The sequence below is a fragment of the Bemisia tabaci genome, chromosome 8 (genome assembly GCF_918797505.1).
Source record: "Bemisia tabaci chromosome 8, PGI_BMITA_v3".
Lineage (NCBI taxonomy): Eukaryota > Metazoa > Arthropoda > Insecta > Hemiptera > Aleyrodidae > Bemisia > Bemisia tabaci.
Window position 1 is genome coordinate 23,599,376 of NC_092800.1, and position 17,215 is coordinate 23,616,590.

Genomic DNA, 17,215 nt, shown 5'->3' on the forward strand with positions numbered 1-17,215 from the left:
AAAGTGCGTTACGTAATTTAGGGACGACCCCATAACCGAGCTTTCGTGCTTTGAAAAATTATTTTAATGACGTCATCCACCGCGGTAGTGATACCTGAAAATTATCAAACCTATGTCATTTCTGAGTGGGTGAAGTATCAGTAAACTGTAAATGACTGTTGAAATAATGCCGATAGTATTTCATCGCGCTGGACTTAGATTTTGACTTGCATCTCTAGCTGAGGGTTCGCACTCTCAATTATTTTAAAAAATTGCAGTATCAAACATTGCACCCCAATTTTTGACCCACGGAACATTTTCAATTTCTATTGGCGGATTGGAACTTTGAAGTGATTTTTTCCCGCTTGTACAAGTGTCTTAAATGGAAAGTTATCAGCTTTTTTGATGTGGTTATTGTGCTGGCGTAACACTGGAACATGTAAAGCTACGCCACAAGATACATTTAACAGGGTTGACACAGTCAGGGAATACCGGGAAAACCAGGAAATGTCTGGCAATTTTAAAACTGGGAATTTTAAAAACTCAGGGCTTGAAAATGTCAGGGAAAATGGCGAAAGTGTCAGGGGAAAATCGTCGAATCACCCTCATTCGCTTTTTCGAGTGGGTTTGACGTTGCAAACAACAAATTTTTCCCTAAAACTATTTCCATATTCATTTCTTTTCAAAAGTTTGGCTTTTTTTCGATTGCCAGGGAAGTTCACCAAAATGTGCCAGGAAAATCAGGAAAATGTCAGGGAATTGAATTTTCCAAATTCTGTAGCAACCCTGATTTTAATCCGTTCGCGATGTTACCCCTTCGCAGTCACAACGTTCGATTGGTCATCCGGAGGTCATGACGTTACGCGAAAGAGCCCATTCCCATAATGTACAGTGCGAAATAGGCGAGTTTTATTGCTCAACTAGTCAACGCTGTTTGCAATGCGAAACTTACGGCGCGACGGCTCGCGAACCATTCGGAGCAGGTTATTACAAAATTCGCCTCCAGCTCCGGATCGTGGCCGCGCGCGGTCAGTTGGATGCTGGATGTTGATGTTGGTCGGTGTTGATGCGTCGTCGTTGGCCTGCTCCTCGGCAGCCGAGAGAAATTCCACCGAAAGCATCCTAAACGTAAAAACTTCAAGTTGAAAAACACGGAGAGAAAACTCAACGCAAAAGTTGGGCAAAAACGGGAAGTATAAAAAACAAAATGTACCATGTTTATCAGAAAGGAACAAACCCACATTTTTTAAAAAAATTGAGTTAAGAATGTGTCCGAGTTCCCATAGCCGTACATTTTCTCCTACCAAAACCTGGAAGTCGAAAAACAGAAATTAGTTTGTAAAAAGAGGGGTTAAAGTTTATTTGAAGGTTGAGTTTTTGGACTCAGCACTCGCGAATCTCTTAAGATCAAAGCGGAAGTCGGAAAGTGGAGAGTGTGGTTAAATGATGCAGCATTGCCATATTTAAGGGACTAAACCTTGCTCGTGAATAAAAGAGCATACAAAGCATACAGAGTGATCCAGGGTTAAACGGTCAGACCGCAGGAGCGTGTCCTATGGGTCAAAATAAGACTTTTTCCTCGTAAATTGAAATTTCGATTTTTTTTTTAGATCATTTATGAATTTAGGGCATTTAAGTTCAGGGGAGTACAAATTTTCATGAGATTTGGTTCTCGACCAGTGCCAAAATTATGGAAAAACGATTTACTTTCCGAATTTTTTTTTTTTTGGGGGGGGGGGGGGGCTTAGCTCCGACTGGGAGCACTTTCGGAATGAACTTTTTATATCGCCGGCCAGGTTGGCCTAGTGGTCAGCGCGTCTGACTCTAGGTCAATAGGTCCCGGGTTCGAATCCCGGTAGTGGCGTCTAATTTTCACGGAATTGACGAGTAGATCTGCTGAAACAGATTCTCCTCGGCCCTAATCCCTGAAAATTAGAAAAGCCTGGAGCATGGAGCCTGATGTCTACGGACACTAAACATTGTCTACAGTTGGCTGAAGGTGCAATAGACACGAAGCCATTAAACCAGCAGAAAAAAAAAAAAAAAAAAAAAAAACTTTTTATATCAAAAATCTTTCTTTTCACCCATAGAACACGCTCTTGCAGTCTGCCCGTTTAACCCTGGATCACCTTTTATAACACGTGGAGACTTTAACGCAGAAGTAGAAAAGTGAAGAGCATAGTTTAAAGGTGCAACAGGCAGCACCGCTATATTTCAGGAACTGAATACCCTTGTTCGTGAACAATAGTGCATACGGTGTATGTATCACGCGGAGACTTTCACGCAGAAGTAGAAAAGTGAAGAGCGTGGTCAAATTGTGCAGCACCGCTATATTGCAGGGGCTGAATTTCCTTGTTCGTGCACAGAAGAGCATACGGTTTATATATCACGTGGAGACTTTAACGCAGAGGTAGAAAAGTGGAGAGTGTGGCTAAATGGTGCAGCACCGCTTTATTTCAGGGACTTAATTTCCTTTCTCGCATGCAGAAAAAGCATACGGTGCGTATATCACGTGGAGACTCCAACGCAGAAGTAGAAAAGTAGAGCGCGTGTTTAAAAAGTGCAGCACTGCTATATTGCAGAGACTGAATTTGCTTGTTCGTAAACAAAATAGCACTGCGTGCATTTATAGATTTTTGCTATATCTTTAGTTTGCATTTTTCGTCATGACCAAACAGCTTGTCTGGTACGGTTATGATGTTAACAGGATGACGGAAGAGAGTCTGCCAAAGAAGATTCTTAACAGAACTGGGTTCATCCTGGGAGGATACGCAGGGGACGCCCAGTGAAAGGGTGGTGACAGAGGGTTTCAAATGAAATGAGGGAGTACCAGCTCTCTGAAGGGTTGGAGGAGAACCGGGCACTGTGGTGGTTAAGTGTCGCAGAGCGCCAGAGAGCGCTATGAAAGCAGCTCTCATGAATCTAGCTCACATTTCTTCCAAATCTGCTAAGGAGCGTTATCTACGTTATCAATCTTGCGCATTCACGTTTTTTATTCATAGCGCAATGTGACGGCAGAAAATATTATGACGTAGTAATATCTGAAAGAAAAGGAAAAAGTTTAAATGCGTTAATTCACAAATTGCACTGGATAAAAAGTCTCTTGGACCCGGAGCACAGACTCTTAAAAATTCGACAAGAAATAATACTCTTGCTTCAATCAGATTTTCCCTTGAATCGAAAGTCCAGCCTCTGGATGTAAGCAGATTTCCTTTTTGTTCAAGAAACTATCCGATTGCATCAAGAGTATTTTTTTTGTCGAATTGTTCAAGAGTCTGGACTCCGGATCCAAGAGACTTTTTTTCCAGCACTGGAAAAAAAACACATTGGATCTTGAGTCCAGACTCTTGAAAACATGGACAAGAAAAAATACTCTTGATTCAATCGGATTTTTTCTCGAATCAAAACGAAATCCGCCCAAATTAAGAGGCTTGGTTCTTGATTTAAGCTTAAATCTGATTGAATCAAGAGTATTTTTCCCTGTCGATGTTTTTAAGAGTCTGGACTCAGATCCAATGTGTTTTTTTTTTTTTTTTTTCCAGTGAGTGTGCAAGCCAATCTCGAGACTCCATTTACCGATTATTTTCGATTCTCCTTTTATGAATCGGTAACCGAGGTCCAGAGAGACTGTTTATGGCCGAAAGCGATCTTAAACTTCGCCACGTCCGTGACGTATCGCCACGTAAAATGACTCCTGAAAGCGACGGTTAAGCAATTTTATTTTTCTTTATGACACTGTTGACGCACGTCCGACCGCAACTTCGGCGCCTAGACCTCAACGAGAGGCAGTTAATTACTCAAAACGAAACCACCGCGGCTCTCCACAATTCAATAGACCCGCAATTCATTTACATCACCAGAACACTCCTATGATCCAAACATGCGGAATCATCATCAAACATCGTTTCAGGCAGCGGCGGCGCGTGTAAAGTATGACGTCTTTTCGCAGATTTTAATTGAGCCTAGTTCCCCATTTGACAATGGTGAATCTGCTTGTGTAGCCTCTAACGTAACCAGTGACAGCCAAAACCTTTATCATCTTTTGCCTAACTCAAGTTACAATTCTGATAGTTTGGATCAACTTATTTTATCGGTCCAGCCTAGAGCACCTACATAGGGAGAGTATGAACATGTCGAAAATTTTGAGGCTAGGTGATGGAGCTCTTAAACCCCAAAAAGGCAGCCAACCTATGAATTCAAAGTATTCAGAGTGATTTATGATCACAACTGTTGGGAACCGTCGTTATAGTAAATCACGTATTTGACTTATGGTTTTTGCATAAACTTACTCCTTTTTGCGGAAGAATGCTTACTTATGAATTTTCTCGTCCATTTCCGTTTGATATAGGAGTCTGAAGATCGACAGTGACATTTTTCGTTTTCAAAGGTTACCTACCCTTCTGGGCCCTAAGACCTACATATTTCGAGTTGTCCATACTCTCCCTATTTATATAGGTACTCTAGTCCAGCCCTGAATCATTTGAACGATGTGACTTTGTGACATAGCGCTTTTTACCTACTTTTCTCTACTATGCGTAGTAGTTTTAACAAAAAAAAAAAAATATCCTTTGAAGAATAGCATAGCTTTGAGTTTGGCTTTTAAGGAGCAAATCGTCACCTTCCGGCCGAAGTATCTCAAGCGTCATGCGACGTTTCAAAATTTCCGCTGACATTTTATTTTTTTACTGAAAAATTGTTCATCGAAGGTGTCCGAAAATTTCACTCGGTTTTCTTTGTGCTGCTGATCAAATTCAGTGAACTTTTCAAACAGATTCAACCAATAATTTTTCTGTGAAAAAATAAAACTGCGGCGGAAATTTTTAAACGCCGCAGCGCTTGTGATACTTTGGCCGGAAGGTGACGATATATGGTTAGATTACATTAAGTGGAAAGTGACCAAACCACATTTTAGAATAAGATGAAGTAGAAGCAGTTTGAACTTTAAGAAGTTGCACATTCTCTCTTGTCAAAAAATCTAAGTTGAGCAAAAAACATTGAGTGTAAAGATTTGGGAGCTTATATTTTTACGTTCAAAGTTAAAAAGTACGATAGAAAGTACACTTCAAGTTTACATCATAATGTGGTTGAAAGAGAAGCAGAAATTGAGGGCAGGTTTGGAGATGAAGTAAGCACTCGTACAATTTTTCAAAAAGGAGGATCGTAGCTCCGGAGGAAGGTGTTTTGGAAAAAATGGTCTCTCAAATGGATTTCATTTTGACCCTTCAAAAAAGTGTTAAAAAAATAAAAAAATATACAAAAATAAAAATAAAACCAAAACATGAACGTCAATAAAGTCAATCCGTGGACACTCTATGTTCATGTATACTCTGGTGTTCTCGAAATTCTCTCTTCATTTGTCGCTGCCAGTATGTACGCATGAACACGCTCTGATTGTGAATGTCTCCAAGTATCGAGTTCTGATTGTGAGCGTCCGTCTCGATTTTCTCCACTAGATTTTTGAATCTTTTCCGGTTCACAATCAGTTTGACAGTTTCTCCTCAATTTCTTCACTTTTCCCAGTTTTACGCTCTGGTGGTATCCCCTCCGTGGGTCAACAATGCGTCGGCACACTCTTGCCTGATTTCGAGGATTACATTTGTTTTCTGCTCTTAATTTTTTCTCCCCCAAGCGCCTCATACACTTTTTTATGCATCGAATTCTACAGTTAAGGTGCACATTATTCACTTTTCAAGCTTTTGACGTGTATCATCAAACGTCTGACTTGATCTCAACGCATGTTTTACATACAACAACGCAACATTAGCTGAGTTGGCTGTGCTCTGTGTTGCTATGTTGTATTACGCACAGCAAAGAAGGGTCACCCTTTCATCTGAGTTCCTGTAGTATTTACCTGAATTACCTGTGCTAATTTCCTCCATAAAATTTAAAATCTTAATCTTAAGTAGTTTCGCATTTTAAGTGAATTTAAGATCCTGACTACGACCACGGCCAAATAATACGGGATTGTTCCTATGATCACTGACAAGCATCAGCTACGGGTGCCGCGGCCAGCCGCCGCGCCGCGCCCTGTCACAACGAAGGCTAAAGAAATCAGTCCGCCTTCAACCTTGAGTATATGCAACACTGCAACACGGCCATCCTTTGAGCTGGTATATTGCATCCTGGAAATGTGCCAAAATGAAGAACGTTAAGTCACGCTGATGTACCAGTGTTGCTGCCAGTGCAAAAGAAAGTCTAACCGCCTTCAATTTTTTGTATATGCAACACGGACAGCCCTTGAGCTGGTGTAGTTGCATCCTAGAAATTTCTCAAAATTAGCAAGGTCTCTTCGCAATGCTGACCACCGGGTGCATTCTGCAGCTGAACACTGCACTCGGAAATTGATTGCTCATTTTTCATCGAGTTGGTCGTCGATGACTTGACGTTAGCTGTCCGAGTTTTGTCGGCGTCCCCGTCATATCACAGCCTTTTAAAGGCTTTTGTCGTGATTAATTGTGACGCATGACGCATCGCATTCGGGATTACAGGTTACGTGCGCGACGCACGATCGTGCTGCCGTCTTTCTCTGTATATTTGAGAAGTCCTTATTGTCCGCGCAAGGTGACAGTTTTTAAAAATTTAGGAAAAAATCTGGGAAAAATTAGATCAATTTAAGCGTGATACGTTGGGGAATTTCGTCATCAGACCTCAACTTTTCTTTCTCTGTCGCACTGCATTAGGGGCATCATTTAAGGTAAAAAATTTAGAGCACATGTCAGAAAAAAATCTTAATTCATAACTGGCGTGTTTCGAGCAGATACGAGTGGTTGAAAGTAAGATATCCTGGTCATTTTCCGTGGCCAATGTTCTCTATACAATTTCTTCCATAATTTGAACATATACGTATGTTGAGCTGATAATATTAATTGTGTGTTTTTTTCATTTTTGCAGGATTGACCGAGAGTACCCCATCTACCATCCCTGTAACCAAGAAAGTTTCCGGGTAAGGATCTTCATATTCTAGTAATTTCAGGTTAGTTTTTGATTAAGGTTTATTTAAAGTTAGGTTAATTAAATTGTCTTTCTCGCCATTCCTGAGATTTCCTACGCGCTAGATACAATGTAGGAGACCAAGTCAATGAGCAGACGCCGAAAAAAAAAAGAATTAAGTAGAGAGACTTTAACGCAGGAGCAGAAAAATAAAGTACGCGATTTTCATTTCGTATACGCCGCATAGGACTGGGGAAAAAATCTAAAAGGTTTTCCAGAATTATTAGTGCGTCATTTCCTTTTACGAGAGAGCAATTGATATGAAGTTCGATTTAAAATTATCAGAGATGCATTGTATACAGAAAAAAGCCCAGATAATACCCTATCAATAATTATTACTGGGAATTATTCCTAGTTTTTCTTCTCAGTCTTTGCTTGAAAGTAGCCGTAGGGGAAAAGAAAGAAATTGTTGATACGTCTTCATAGAGTTTAACTAATAATTAAAAATGTGTATACATCATTTGTTAGACACTACAAAAAAGCGGACACGAATGCGCACATCATTCCTTTAACATTATTTCGCGTGCATTAATTCTTTGAAGCGTCCTTGAGCGGCACTGTCTCCCTCCCTCTCCTCCCCTCCCCCCTGTTTCTTTTCTTCGTCAAAGTGAAATAATTATAAACGATGAGAACCGCATCGCGATCACGTCACCATTAGACGCGGAAATGATCAAATATTGTAATCAAGAGATGGAAATCTTATGACAGTCATTAAGAAAACCTGGTAGGTGCTCTCCTGCGGGTAACTTTTTCCCCCGCACTAATTGTAAGTGTCCATTGTCCGAAATGGAAAACTTGACGATCTGAGAAATTTTGAAACAATAATTCCGAGCTAATCTTCCCTCAGGTGTTGCCTCTGTGGGTCCAGTATGAAAGTGACCTTTTTTACATTAATAAGGTAAATTACTTTCGATGCATTAGCAAACACTAGCATTTACTACAGACTATCCAAAAGTAACGAAATCCTTCCTTTCCGTTCGTTCCGTTTCGTTTCAGTCTCGGCGTGAAGTTAGAAATAAATGACGATTCTTTCATTCGATTCTTATTAGTCCAATCGCTCCCGGCTCCCGGCCAGAGAGAAATCGGACAAATGAGAGTCGGGTATGAAAATCTCTTCATTTGTTTTGGTCGTTCTTTTGCCGAAGCGGGCCTAAGAGAGGGCGAAGCGCCCTCTGAGGGTTGGGCCGCGTAGCGGCCAGGGGGCATGCCCCCTATAGTATTTGACTGTTTTCTCAGAATTTTGACAAAAGACCTGATTTGAATATTCGCCCGTCACGAATTTGCGTGATGGAAAGTGCGCAAAAGTGTAATTGTCCTGACTCATGAGCAACAAACAATATCCTTTAAATCCATCTACCTTCGCGGTAGATGTGGTATACCCTATACTGAAAAAAAAAGTTACGGGCTATATAGACATACTGTCCGTTCCAGCGGGCCGATTATTGAAACTTATAGACAAAGCTACAGACAAAGACGACAAAAGGGATTTGGAGGGATCCTATTGGTGGAAGCAGGTGGTGCTGGCAATGGACATAGGAGGTAGATAATAGACTAACTAACGGCAACCCACTGAAGACCCGACAGTTAGTCCATCATTTTCTTCCTTAATCTATAAAAACCAACCATGTCAACCAATAGGATCGCTCCATACTTCCTATGTCTTCTTTGTCTATAGCTTCGTTCATCAGTTTCAATAATCGGCCCGCAGGCTCGATTGTTCTGGATGCTGGAACCGTAGCTTCGATCGCTCCGGGTGCTACGCCCGGAACTTCGGCCTCTGAGCCCGGAACACGGACAATTACGGACATGTCTATAGTCCGCAAGTACGGCTTCCACGGCCGGAGTTTTTTTTTTTCAGTGTAACTTTTAATCAGGGACCAACATTTTCGATCATTCAAAACAATTTTGATCCTAGTCGTATACCGAGGACGTCAACAAAGCAGGCTAGCGCATTGAAACACGAGATCGATTCCCTGCAGAGTTGCAGTCGCTAATCGGCAAAAAGAGTATATTTGGACCGCTTCGATCCGAAATCGAGTGATATAACCGGATCGGTGATGAGAAAAAGTCGAGAGGAGAGAAGAAAGGGGGAATAAAGTCGGCACTAGGTCAAGAAACATCAATAAACAACTGACAGCATAAGTTCAATGTGACTCATTTTCAGTGTCGCCAAGTCGATTGTGCGATTCGCACCGCCGAAATTGCCTCTCGATTATTCGCACTGCGTTTTTGAGAGAGAAGAGACCTCCAAGATTGTTTTTTTTTTCTCTCGCTCGCGCATTCGATGACATTTGCCGGCTCCATCGCCACCGTTTGGATAGGCTGAAGTGTTCTTTCCTTCGTTAGTAACGCGAAAAAGAATGAATCGGCGAATACAGTAACACGTATCGTACTGCCGTCTATAGGAAAAACATCAGTGGCGTGGCGTGCTTTGCGACCTATCGATGTTTCCGCATTTGAAGCTGTGGTAAATAATCGATTTTTGAGGTGGTCGCTGCTAACCCCCTGTTTATCGATCTTTTTTCATAGGTTCAAATGGCAGTTTAATCGATATTTCGCAAAGCTCGCCACGCCACTGGAAAACGTCGTAACTCCGATCATAACTCTGCCGTGCTAAGAAAAAATGTTGTAAGAACATTCGAGAGTTGCCAAATTTCTCTTGATAAAACATGTATTTTTGAAGACATTCATGCACATTTTTCTTTGAAATTTTCAGATATTTTAGATTAAATTGGGTACGGCATTGTCTGAAAATTGTGGGAAAAAAATATCCACAATTTTTCCCGCAAATTCGGTTTTTATCGAAGGAAATTTGGCAACGTCTGATGGCTCATACGGCGTTCTTCCTTAGCACGGCAGAACTTCGCATTTTCTTCTACACTAGCTGTCCTATTACGAGAAAACCTGATCACTATAATGCTTCATTTTGTAAATTTGAATTCTCAATGGTATGCCATAGTTATTTTAGAATTAAAAAGGATGAATGCTCGTTGGTATTCCGGTAATAACACATTTTGTTAATACAATTTTTTGTCGAATCAAAAAATTGAATTGTTTGAGTCAATTTTGCAACCATGGGATAGGGTTAAGTTCCTTTGTCCGAGAAACGACGAATTGCCAAAACTCTACCCAACCTTGGTAAAAATTGGCGATAGGAGCTGCGTTTCAAAGTACCATAGGAGTTCTTATAGCCGACTGTATGTAGAAGGCTATAGAAAATCATATAGCTGGCTGTAGAAAGCGGAGCAAATCATATAGCCGGGCTATACACAGCGATAAAAAAGTATACAGCCGGGCTATAGTTCCTATCGTCGAGCTTTACACTTTATCGCCATCGGCTATATAAGGCTATAAGAAATTGTGTAGAAATTCGTGTGCTTTGAAAATCATTAGATTTGATACGGTGCCACCTTAATATTAACCAAACTTACATTATATTTTCCTTAAATACATGTTTTCTCCCTATCAATTTAAATGAGAACAATCCACGCGGAGTGTGCAAGCATTCAAAAATCATGAGTTGAAAAACGCTGACTCCGCGAGATTAAATATTAGAGCCTAGCACAAAGCGGAGCGTCGACGCACTGGCGCCTACAAACCTAACAGGAATACTTTACGCATTGCGCAATGCGTGAAGTATCCCTGTTAGGTTTGTAGGCGCCAATGCGCGTTCCGCGCTGGCTGCCCACCCGCCGCGCCCAGCGTGCCACGGCGCTTCAAGCAACTATTTCGCAACAGAGGTATTGCGCAGTATCATACAAAATTGAAGGCGCTCCAACATTTTAGGAATGTCAGGCATCCTTCAAAAGTACGGAGCTTTCCTCGCAAGATAAATCAAGGCACTCCGGCCCATAAAGAGCTGCTCACTAAAACTAATCATCTAAAATCGACCTAAAAGCGGCTCTAGCGGGCTGATAATTGAAATTGATAGACCAAGCGATAGACCAAGAAGACATAGAGAGTATACAGAGATCCTATTGGTTGAAATGTGTGGTTACTAAGGGAGACAATTTTGGACTAACTATCGGGTTTCTCGTGAGTTGCCGTTAGTTACTCTGTTACCTAGTGCCCTTGTACATTGCAACCACCCGCATCCACCAATAGGATCCCTCCATATCCTTTTTGTCTTCTTTGTCTATAGCTTTGTCTACTAATTTCAATAATCAGCTTACAGTTATTGCATTGGGGGGGGGGGGGGCAACCCCACATCCCTGAGAAGAATTCTAGTCCCTTACACCTGACCCCGACGTTGCCTCTTCCCTAGGTGGCTGGACAGTGGACACTTCAGAGGACACTCTGTAAAAGGGACACCGCGATTCTAATAGATGACTTTCCTGCGTGGAGTTTCGCCATGTTTCTCTCGATGCACCGCGAACCGGACGGTAGCGCTACGAGTTGCTCAACCCAAGTTGAACTACTGCAATCCCGCGTCGCGTCGACAGCAAGTGGCGGTCAACCGCGGCGGCGGCGGCGGTGCGGTGTTAGAATGTGGCACAAAATTATGCGTATCTGCACGCTGAGGCGTCGCACAATGGACCAAAAACACCCGTCAAAAAATGATACTCAAATAACACACATATTTTGAGAAAAACTCTGGCCGTGGGAGTCGTACTTACGGGCTAAATAACCGTTCGCGCTCCGGACTCAGAGACCGGAAGTTCCGGGTGTAGCGGGTTTTGGAGCAGTCGAAGCTTCAGTTCCAGCACCCGGAGTTTTCAGCCTCTTAGCCCAGAACGGACGGTATGGCTATACAGCTCGTATTTTTTTTTTTTTTTTTTTTTTCAGTGTACAGTTTTGGTGTAGATTGAATGGGTCAGTTGTGCTGGTCACAGAATCGTGATGCTGAGATATCGCGCTTGGAAAAATTTGGTTTATGACGTCATCTATCGCGGTAGTGACACCTTTGGTTTCTTCCATGACAGTTATGGTAAATCCGCCCAAGTGTCACCTGTTTCCCCCAGTGATATTCTACTCCACCAATTTTTTGTTTAATTTAAACTTCTTTGGAAACTTTTTTGAAAACCGATTATACAGTTATAGATGACTTACTTTCTTATTATTGTTTACGCACAAATGGCCATTTCGAGCGGGGAGGCCGCCCATCTTCAGGTGACCTGAAGTCACCTGACCTGAAGTCAGTGACCAGGGTCACCTGAAGATGGGCGGCCAGCCCGCTCGAAATGGCCATTTGTGCGTAAACAATAATAAGAAAGTAAGTCATCTATAACTGTATAATTGGTTTTCAAAAAAGTTTCCAAAGAAGTTTAATTAAAACAAAAATTTAGTGTTCGTAGTGCCCATAAAGTTTCTAATCAAAAAGTGTGCAGCATGCAACAACATAGTGATATTCTCCTCCACCTCCCTTCTTCTCCTCCCCCCGACCCTTCATCCCCCCCCCCCATATTTCTTCTGCCCCCTCCAGTTTTTATGTTAAAAAAAAGTTCATTTTAATTTTTAAAAATCAATGATTCATTCACACGTGATAACTAAGCAAAAATCTGTAGAGGAAAAGGAGACAAAACTGCAGATTATTGGCTCAAATTCCTCTAGAGAGCATCAAATTGCTAAAATTTTCCGGGAGAGGCCCCCCACCCCCTCACACCCCTTGAAAGGTTCCGCGGCTTTTTAAGGGGGGTTGTACAGTAATGAGATAGGGGGGAGCTCGTCAAGTACGTGGGGGTGGGGGGGGGGGATGACTCCACTGCACTCACGTAGAGGTTTCCATCTGACGAGTGCGAATTCGAATCGGCCGAGTGTGCGGTGGTCTGCGGTCCGGTCTGCGCAGGGCGACGTCCTTGCGTAATTTCGTCAATGTGCGGGGCGCAGGAAGGGAGGTGGGGGGGGGGGGGCGAATGGCACGGCTGTGAATCAGACTCGCCGCGAGATCATCGCACCGGAATGGCTACAGCCGCGAGCTACGCAGTTCAGGTGCTGATAACTGATAACTGATTGACCCGATACCATACCACTGATCAATGAGCGGCGACGCTCGTCGCGACGCCAGCTCGTCCAGGGCGCCGCGGCGCCAGCCTCGGTTGCCGCGCTCGCGAAGTTGTGTGTACAGGGCGATTCAAAATTAGAAGGGAGGATTTCAGCAATTACAGTGGGGGAAAAAAAACACATTGGATCTTGAGTCCAGACTCTTAAAAACATTGACAAGAAAAAATACTCTTGATTCAATCGGATTTTCGCTTGAATCAAAACGAAATCCGCTAAAAATTAAGAGGCTTGGTTTTTGATTCAAGCTAGATTCTGATTGAATCAAGAGTACTTTTTCTCGTCGATGTTTTCAAGAGTCTGGACTCTAGACCCAATGTGTTTTTTTTTTCCAGTGTAGTTTTTGAGGAGAGGGGGAGTTGAAATCAGACTTTCTTGGTGCAATCTTTTTGCCGTTGTATCTCACTGGGGTTGTCAGAATCAGAGAATACCGGAAAAATGACGAAAATTTCAGGGAAAATTCGTTGAATCGCCTTTATTTTGCTTTCTAGAGTGTGTTAGAGGTTTCGAACAACAATTTTTGCCTTAAACCTATTTTCAATCCTTCAATTGTTGGAGAATTTCACGAAAATGTGTCAGGGAAATGTCAGGGAATCTCATTTTCCAAATTCTGCGGCAATTCTGTCTCACCCGCGGAACGCAGGTAGTTGCGTCAGTTTTTTGAAGAACGCATTAGTGTATTTAATTTTTATTTATTTATTTTTCCTTCTTTTTCGAGCAGTTCGCCTCCGTCTTGGAGGCCCTATACAATGATAGAAATTGATTTGCATATTGTAGGGTTCAATATCCCGCTAAACCCTCTGAAAAAACTTTTTAGATAAAAATTGAATAAGACTCATGAAGAAGTGCTTACTGCATGAAGAAGAAAAAGTAGGATAAGAAAATCAATGTGTATATAGGAGAGGTTAAAGAAGTGCACTCGGAGAAAGAAACTTCGGACCCAAAGTTCAAGTCATGTGGCTTCCTCTTTGAAGTTTTCGGATCTTGCATTGACATTTGAAGCATTTTCCATGTCCGTCTCCGACAAGAAGTTAAACTTCCTCTTATACAGTAATATATGTTGAACACCGAGTGCAGATTTTAAATATTCATCACGTTATGAATCATTATTTAATCTGCACTGCGACGACACTATCCGTGACTAAATCATGACGTCACACCGGCGATTTCCAAGAGGCAATGTCTCCGTGGATTTCGATATGGGTCACAAAAGTGGTGTGGCGTGATTTGCGATATATCGATCGATCTACCATTTAAACCTATGGAAAAAATCGATTAACGGGGTGTTCGCAACGAACACCTTACTAATCGATTCTTTACCACAGCTTTAAATGGGGAATTATCGATTATCGATCATTCACGCCACGCCACTGTCACAAAACCTTCGAGTATGACATATCAAATCCCAGCTGTTCGGTGATTTAAAGATTAAGACCAATATTTTCAGTCGCTCCATTGACACTTCCTTGAATTGAGATTTCCTTGAAACCGTCGCAGTAAATTTAGAGTTTCAGTGCACAGAATTTTGGCTGTTTCTTTGGCTAGATTGCGAAATTTCGAAAATTCCCTGCCTTATTTGGTTAACAGAGGTAGATCCAACAGGTTGGTAACTCTGGCTTTCCTCCATTGAAACCTGTGTTGAATAATCGATTTATGTTGGGGTACCTGGCCTCTCCGAAAATCGATTTATTTCCATGGGTTTAAACTGAGAGAACACACTGCGCTGACTTGCTTTATCCGCCACTGTCGGTTAGGGAGCCTGGAATAATTTTTTTATGGCTTTCTTGATTTCTGCGGGACTCTCAAGTTATCCAAACAATGGCCACTGGACAGGGTCTGAACGTTGTCGGTTATGATCCACTGTAAATTGCGAAATCTAATCTTTAAATCCGACTCTAAGCCGAGAAAATTATATTCTTAACTTAAGTTGTACGCAAGTTGAGTTTTTTTTTATCGGAGGCTCCAGCGGTCCTTAGTTCCTCAATGGTGCAAACCTGAAACCACTATACTTTCCAGCGAAAATCGATGATCGCAACTTACCTCAACGGCCATATATTATTATTTCACAGGAATACCGATGTACTGATCATCATTCCCTTAAAATCAAAGTGCCTTTGCTCAATACATGCTAGAATTCCGAACTCGAAGATTCTGACGATGTGACCTCTCTCTGAATGAATAAAACAAACTTCTTGATAAACGATATTTTTTTTTAATGAACGATGAGAATTTTTTGGAATTATTTTGTAGTTCCTTAAGTTTCTGCCCTGAAAATATTCCATGAAGTCTCGTAAACTTTAAGTTTAATTTGCGCCGAAGTAGGTTTCGCAATGGTCATTTTCCACTAAGAAAAAACGATGGATGTAAAATAACTCTAGAAGCACGAGTTGACGGTCAAGTCTATTGAAGATAATAATCCATTAACTCGGTCTCAGTTTTTATTGATGTAATTGATTATCCAAGCACCCAACACCCAACAATTACCTTGTCGCTTATGTAAATTGACACGCCGCTAAATCATGCACGTATATTTTATTTCTGTTGACAGCTACAACGTAAATGTACAATGCAATCTACGTATTCTACTATAATAATAAGTTTATTCTAACACTAGCCGAGTTCAGCAAAAAGAAACCAAAAATCCTGGTAAAAATTGGCGATAGGAGCTGCGTTTTAAAATACCATAGGAATTTTCATAGCTGGCTAAAGAAGACAATAGAAAATCATATAGCTGCATGGCTGTAGAAAGCGGAGCAAATCATATAGCCGGGCTATACGAAGCGATAAAAAAGTATGCAGCTGGGCTATAGTTCCTATCGCCGGGCTTTACACTTTATCGCCATCGGCTATAAAAGGCTATAAGAAATTGTGTAGAAATTCGTGTGCTTTGGAAATCATTAAGTTTGATACGGAGCCAACATAATATTCACAAAACACACATTATATTTTCCTTTAATACATATTTTTTTTCATCAATAAAATGAGAATAATCCATACAGGATGTGCAAACTTTTCAAAATCATGAGTTGAAAAACGCTGACTCCGCAAGATTATATTGGAGCATAACACAGAGCGGAGCGGCGTGCTGCCAGCGATAAGCGCGCACCAGCGCCTACAAACCTAACTGAGATACTTCACGCATATGGCGCAATGCGTGAAGTATCCGTGTTAGGTTTGTAGGCGCTAAGGCGCTTTTCGCGCTGGCTGCCCGCCCGCCGCGCCGCAGCGTGCCACGGCGCTTGAAGCAACTATTTCACACTAGAGGTATTGCACAGTATCATACGAAATTGAAGGCGCTCCAATATATTAGGAATGGCAGGCATCCTTCAAAAGTACGGAGCTTTCCGCGCAAAATAAATCAAGATACTACGGCCCAAAATTAGAGCGGTAGTCTAAAAACTCACCAAGTCCTAGCATCCGTAATTAGTAACATGTAGCATACACTTTATCGCCTGGCTGTTGCTCCATCGCCATCGGCTATAAAAGGCTATAAGAAATTGTGCAGCCGGCTGTAGAGGCTATTGAAAATCTTACAGCCGGCTTCAGGTCTATGGTATTTTGAAACACAGATTCTACTGCCAATTTTTACCAGGGAATTAAAGTCATTTAATTAGAACCAGGGTATTGCTTTTGCTTCCATCCTCCATAATGCTCAAGAGCGTATAACCATTGTAACCTAGTCGCTTCCTTGCTGAATTCAGTCCACATGCACTCTTGAGACAAGAGAAAATGGTGGCGATTTTAGACGGACACAGCATGTTTAAAATTTCGTTTGTGTAACTAAAAACGAACGATCGTTCAACATTCAGTGGACTCTCGATAATTCGAAATTGAAGGGAATCGGCTTTTTCTTCGAATTAGCGAGGTTTCGAAATAAAGAGAGTTCGAATTAAAGAGATTCCATGTAGAAAAATTTCGAATTAGAGAGGTTCGAATTATAGAGGGAAGGCGCCATCTGAATTCGAATATTATAGAGGGGCAAATGGACGGATTTACACCAAAAGGTCTTTAGGTCAAAGGTCAAGCTCTTTCAAACACCCAGGAACATAAACAGTTGACTTCGAATTGTAGAGGGAATGTACCGTCTCATTTCGAATTATAGAGGGAGGGACGTACTTACTTCCCACATTTCGAATTACAGAGAGAATTTTCGTCGCAATTTCGATTTATAGAGGGCCACGCCAGCTTAAAAATTTCGAATTAACGAGGGGAGAAAAATACATTGATTTTCTTCGAATTATCGAGAGAT

At 41.7% G+C, this 17,215-nt stretch overlaps 1 protein-coding gene across 1 annotated transcript in view; it reads left to right on the forward strand.

The window, feature by feature from the left end:
• Positions 1–17,215, forward strand: part of LOC109032552 (diacylglycerol lipase-beta) — a 74,981-nt gene that overhangs the window by 18,102 nt on the left and 39,664 nt on the right. Inside the window, exon 2 of the mRNA XM_072303835.1 lies at positions 6,871–6,922. The gene's annotated coding sequence lies outside the window, so the exon portion shown is untranslated. The remainder of the gene's footprint in view (positions 1–6,870; positions 6,923–17,215) is intronic.